This window comes from Chenopodium album, chromosome 6 (assembly GCF_948465745.1).
Source record: "Chenopodium album chromosome 6, dcCheAlbu1.1, whole genome shotgun sequence".
Taxonomy (NCBI): Eukaryota; Viridiplantae; Streptophyta; class Magnoliopsida; order Caryophyllales; family Amaranthaceae; genus Chenopodium; species Chenopodium album.
The window spans coordinates 71673997-71680510 of record NC_137839.1 but is presented as its reverse complement, the minus strand read 5'-3'; the positions used below and the strand labels follow the sequence as shown (position 1 = coordinate 71680510).

At 33.7% G+C, this 6514-nt stretch overlaps 1 long non-coding RNA gene across 5 annotated transcripts; it reads right to left on the bottom strand.

The window, feature by feature from the left end:
* Positions 1-1153: 1153 nt before the first annotated feature.
* Positions 1154-4216, bottom strand: LOC145635171 (uncharacterized). 5 transcript variants are annotated; one of them, XR_014113798.1, is made up of 8 exons: positions 4057-4215; positions 3771-3839; positions 3482-3620; positions 3107-3337; positions 2778-2875; positions 2499-2612; positions 2044-2134; positions 1155-1965 (listed from the first exon to the last, which is right to left on the bottom strand). It is a non-coding gene; the product is annotated as an uncharacterized LOC145635171 (long non-coding RNA). The 5 variants fall into 5 exon arrangements; XR_014113800.1 differs by having other exon boundaries at positions 1154-1965; positions 2044-2612; positions 2778-2886; positions 4057-4216; XR_014113801.1 differs by having other exon boundaries at positions 1154-1965; positions 2044-2612; positions 3482-3612; positions 4057-4216.
* Positions 4217-6514: the final 2298 nt, after the last annotated feature.

Genomic DNA, 6514 nt, shown 5'->3' with positions numbered 1-6514 from the left:
ACAAGGCAAAACAGGTATTTTAAAAGAAAGGAATTTCTAGGGTGTTACAACAGTAGAATTTGCAAATTCAAAGCTGCGTGCGCTCCATTTGGCGAATTGAAATAGTCTTGCATAGCAATTAAGGTAAATGCGTAATTAGTTTGTTGTATTTTCACATATTATTTGTGGTATCTACAAATATAATGTTATAGCTATATATGGATAAGTAATGTCGTTTTTGTTTATGTAGTAAGAAATTATAACGTGATTTAAATATGGACTGTTGTTTTTTATGTGAATGGATTGGTTTTTGTTGTTGTACCAAATTAACAAAAGATGATTTTATGGCTCATCCATTAAGCTATTGATTTATAAGTTGAATTGGGCCTATCCTAGATTATCTTAAAATTTTATACATGTTCAAATTGATAATATACATATTTAAATTGATACATTTGTACTTGATATCTACTATTTGTTTGTAAATTTTATACATGTTCGAATTGATAGATTTATATTTTTCAATTTATGAATTGTTTTAGCTGGATCTGATCAATGTGCATTTAGATTTGGGTTAAATTGTCTTTTTTACATGGTCGATGCTCCAATTTTTCTCTTTCTCTTCCTTTCTCTATCTCATCCTCATTTCTTCATAACATATATTTCTATCTCTTCCATGTTTCTCTACTTCCTTTTCCCTTTCTCTCCTTCTCCTCTTCCTCTCCTCCTCTATCTTAAATAACCCTTGACCGACTAACCTTGGACTAAGTACTTCTTTAAGTAACCCCTAAATGAACCCTCAAGTAATCGCTGATCGAGTAACCCCCGACCGAAATCTTTAAGTAACCCTGACCGAATTACTTAAGTAACCCTGACCGAATTACTCAAGTAACCCCTGATCGAACTCCTTAAATAACCCCTTACCTAGTAACTCGAGTAATTCCTGACCGAGTATATTGTTCACCCCTAAATAGTTTATTCACCCCTTAACCATTAATCTACCGTTGGGCTCCAAAGACATACATGTGCAATAATTAACCAATTTCTAGCCCACTCTTATTATAAGAGTACCAAAATTTATTTTCGTGTAGTTTGTACATCAATAAGAATATATCATCATATTCCCGTCCAAAAAATAAAAGAATATCAAGCACTCTTCTCAAGAAAAACCCGAATTTGAATCTCACTTTCTTTTTTTTTTTTTTTTTTTTTGTAGGAGGTGGGTAAATATATTAAAACAAATGTTAAGTTACAACTAGATTTGCAAGAACCAAAATGCCTTGCGGAAAATTAGAATAAAAAATTTGCTTAACCCCACCAAAGGAACCATTCTAGCAGCTAGGTGTGCAACATCATTACCACACCTTTTGACATGATGACAGAAGTAAAAGAAGACTCAAGTAGACACATATCCTCAATAATCAGATCATACAGAGCTCTCCACTTCATTCCTGAGCATATGGCTTTTACTACCTCTAACGCATCGCATTCTAGTTCAATGTTCTCGAAACCAAGTTGGCGAGCCAAAAGTACTCCCATTCCTGGAGCAACAGCCTCAGCCATCGCCACCAGCCCCTCATGCTTCACACGACACACAGCAACAACAATTAATTCACCTTCATCTCCTCGGATGGCAGCCCCTAATCCTGCACCCACACCCCTTAAAATTGCAGCATCAGTATTAACACACACTCTCCCTGTTCTAGGGGGTTGCCAACTGGTTCAAGAAACAACAACACTGGTCTGCTGGGTCAATTTTCACACAACAGCAACATTGTATCTTTTGTACTCTCCAACAAGGTGCAAAAAACCAAGCACTCCAAATCTCTATCTTTACACAGAGTGTTATGCACAAAAAATAGGTCGAACATCAAATAATACTTGAGTTTATCCACCTCAAACTCAAAACGAGCAAACCTTGCTCCATCCTCCTCCTTCCGACTATTTCAGAAAGAAAACAGAGAAACGGGAGGAAAGTACTTCACACTGCAAATAATAGAAACTGAATTTATCATCATGAAACAAAAAGAATTGAAATAACAAGCTAGGAAAAAGAACACATACTCATGAATTTACTGCTGCCATTGCTACAACCATAGGAAACTTCAGAACCTCTATACCTCCAAATATCATGTTTATATTTTCCTCCAACATCCTACATTTCATAAAATAACAAAATCAAAAATCAGATCCAAGCAACACTCAAAAATCACAAAATCAAATTTGCTCGCATGCTTATTCCGAGTTTCATCACATGAATTAGGCCGAACTGCTCCTAATAAGCTGCAAACCAAAAGCAAAACATGTATGATGGGCCTCCTAAACATCCTAGACTATGCATGTGAAAGGAAGTGCTCAATGCAAATATCACCTTATCATGCAGAGATTAAGTTGTCACCTCAAGGCTCAATGCAATTCTCCGATTTACAAAGGCACGTAACCTAACAAACTAAAAATCTACAACGACTACAGTAGTACATATGCCTAATACTTCAATATATGGAAGAGTTTTACTTCACCTTACACTATCTATTATGATTTATAGTCTCCTCCTTGACTCGACCGAGTTGATCTTGAACTCGCTCACAAAGCTCCATCTTCTTCTTCTCACTCTCCTCTTTTGCCATGAAATTCTACAAAGCAGAGCAAAATTAAGGTGTATGATCAAATTCAGTGGCTAAACCTAGAAAATAATTTGGTAAAGCAAATAGGGTATGTATTTGTATGATATAATTCAGGTTCTTTCTTTTCTAGTCATGGAGAATTATCTCATACCCATTCTTTGCATCAGCATTCACCTTTTGAATTAGCTATAGAAATATCCCTGAGCCGCATCCCATTGCTACATGAAAGCCTCGTATTACCCTTACTCATGATTTAATCCCACCGCATGCACCTACACAGACACTAGAATCATAGCTTAGTATCTTCGCCATAAGGCGAAAGGCCCTGAAAGCATACATGATACATTTACAGCAAACCAACAAGTATTTGCCAGTTTAACCTTTAGAATTACAAAGTCCAGAATTCAAATCATATAATTACAAAGAAATTGAAAAGTAATAAACACACAATTACTAATTTTAATAATATATAAGAATATACGATAAAAATAGAAATTTCTGACCTCGACTTTCAAGGGCCAGCAAGAGCCGCTGAGTAATGATCAATAGGCGCTAACAATAGATCTCCCACCAAAAAAAAACTAAACCTGCAAAATTACCAACAATATAACAAAAACCTTTCTTAAATGCAAAAGCAATTAAAGGGTGAAAATAACCTTTAAAATCTTCAAATTGTAAGAATCTAAAGAAATTTCAAGATAATCCCTCTCTGATCACAGTGGAAGGAATCAAACCTAAACCAAAAATTAATAAAAAAAAAAATTGAAAAAGATTTCAACAGCATAAAAAACCAGAAAACCTCAAACTGTAAGAATTGTAAAGAAAACTTAAAGTTAAAAATACAAACAATACGAAATCAAAAATAAAAGAAAACTTACCTATTTCAATTGTAGAAAAAGAGGTTTTTCCTGTCTTTCAAATTCCCTTAAAGATTGCTCGACTGTACATCCCAGGCTTGGAATCGTTGAGTTAGCCCAAAAACCTGGAAATCCATGAGCGATAATTCGACCTAGAACACTGGAAATTAAATCATCAAAATTTGACATACCCATAATAAAATTGGTTTCCATTTTTTTCTCAAAATTAGATCGAAGTAAATCTGATAATAATTCACAAAAAGTAAATCCGATTTTGAAATGGAAAATTGATGATTGAAAAACACATTACTTGTAAGCTGCTTTCGTAAATGGAAAGCTCAGAATTCGCTTTAATGGAGGAACGGAAAAGGCTCGGAAGCTGCTTCAATGGAGAAAAAAGATAAAAAAAAAAGTCACGTAGCTACAATTTAGGGAAATCAATATTCAAACATGAAAATCGACAATGAAAATTGGAAGAAACAACGAATTTAACAAAAGCAAAGTCGAGCAGAAAATCAAAAGCGAAAATTATTGAAACAGATCAAAATTTTACAAGAAATAAAATTTGTTAATTAAGAGAAATTCAAAGAACTCACCTTAAGGAGAGAAATCTGAGGTAAAGACTGAGGAGAGAGATTGAAATCCGAGGTAGAGAATGAGGACTTGAGGAGAGAGAAATTGGGGATCGAATTTAGATGATAAGCCTAGGTCAAATATTGAATAACACTGGATAAAGTGATCACCAGCAAGCAGAAAGTAATCAAGAGCCAACAAAACACCACCTAAGCATTTTGGCTGAGAGAAGAACGAGAGCCAACAGATCACCAGCAGCAAAAATAAGGGCAAAATCGTAATTGTACTTTTTGAGGGGCAAAATTTTCATCACACTATTACTAAGGAGTTTTCAACTTGCCAACTTCTCACTTTTAATAGTTATAGATTATTGTTTTATTCCTATTTTAGTTTAGACTATCTTTCTATTGTGATATAGTTTAGTTTCTACAATTTCTTAGAGGTTAAATTAAATAGCAATCACTCTATGGATTCAACCCTACTTTCCCTACTACATCGTTAGTTAGTTTTGTTAGGAATTTATTTTTGACAGGTGACGACAACCTATCAGCCACCTATCGCCCGATGGGTGGGGTGTGTGCGCATTTGACGTGGAATCTTATGTGGATTATGACTTTTAAATTCGACTAATCATTAAACTTCTATTATTACTTTTATTTTCCTATTTTATTTAGGTTTAGGATAATATAAATATTCTAAGGGATTATTATTTTTCCCTTATGCCTTTTATTATTTTACGTTCGTTCTAGTTTTCTCTTGAACCCTAGCTAGTTTCTCATGGCATCTCCACGGATTCTTCCATGAATGATTCTTGGGCTTATTATTTTAATTCATTGAGGTATTTTTATTTCTATATCTTGTTTTTAATTATGTTTTATTCCTTAGATCTAGTTTTAATTATTTATTTCATGCTAGAGTAGTTTATTTCTAGGGTTTGGGAATCCATGTTTGTATTATAAATCTTGATTGATATTATTAATATTTTTACAATTGATTTCTCTAGTTGATAGTGTTTTTATTGTTAATCTTGAAACCCGAATAATTGTTTGATTCATTATTGTTAATAAGAGTTTGAATCGAAAAATCTTACTTTTAGAGGCTTACCTACAATTAGCGATTCTGATTATGCTTGCGGCCAAACTACATATATTGTATTGAGAGCGTTAAGACCTGATCATAGGCTTAGAAATGCTCTTGATAATTGATTGATTGAATTGTTATTGATATTTGATAGATTTAGAACTATAAGCACGGTGAACCAAAATCCTAGGACTTTTTATTAATTCTTTTTGTTCTTATTTTAATTTAGAATACCATTCTATCCCGAATTTCGTTACATATTTTAGTTCATCCAATTCCTTAGATTTAGATTGAATAGTCATCTCCCTGTAGATTCGACCTTACTTACTCTACAACATTGTTAGTTGATTTTGTTAGGAATTTATTTTTGACAGGTGTACGACAAACTGTCAATTATATATTTAAACTCCTTGAATTTTATTATGTCTAAAGTTTAGACTTATATTCTCTTAAATGCTAATTTGAAACTAAATAAATAATGATGGATCTCTACATTGTTAGATATCTTTAACCGCGATTAGTTTACCATGCCATAAATGAGACTTAATGAGTTATACATACAAGTCCATATTGCTTTAAGTACAAGCAAATTATTTACAAATATGATAGTTCTCAACATCATAACAAGATCCACATTGTGAAAAGTATAGCATATTAGTTAGGTAAGTTTTCATTTAATGACGGAGTAGATAGTGGTTCGCAGTGGCTACGCTAAGAGATTTGTTAGAAAAGTATGAGCAACTACTAGTGAAGGTTCTCTTGCTAAAATGAAAGCACAATATACATAACAGATATCCAATTAGCTCGACTGTGATGAGAAGTTTAGCTCAACTTCTAGCATTCTGTCCGTATGCATGCTACTTGCTGGTGGGCCAATCTGATTTAGCAATACATGCAAATTAGATACTACCTCTGTTAATTTTTATGTGCAACTTTGGGGTATTATTTGTGAGATATAAAATATTCCAAATTTGCTCATAAAAATTAACAGAGGTAGTAGTTAAGTATGCAGCCATGTAGGCTAGCTAGGTTGTATGAAAGGATTGAGAATAGTGCAACTACTTACAGGCAAAAAGATGAGCCCGCCCGTACAGGAAACTAATGATAACTAATGCCAAGTTCTAGACACCCATTTGTGTCTCCCCAAAACCAAACTCAGTGATGAGTACCTTTCACGTCAAATCATAATTGAATGAAGTGAAAGTGTGGAAAGTCTAGTGTTGTGGATAGTTTTAATTTCTTTTCTCTTCTCTCTGTTTTTTGAAAACCTATTTTAAGAAAACAGCCAATCTAGTTTGGTTGGTCCATGATATGGGTCCAATAGTAGTGTAGTTGGATGGGGCTTGAAAAGAACTTTCCAACGATATATTATAAGCCCAATTCCGATGAATAATGAGGAAG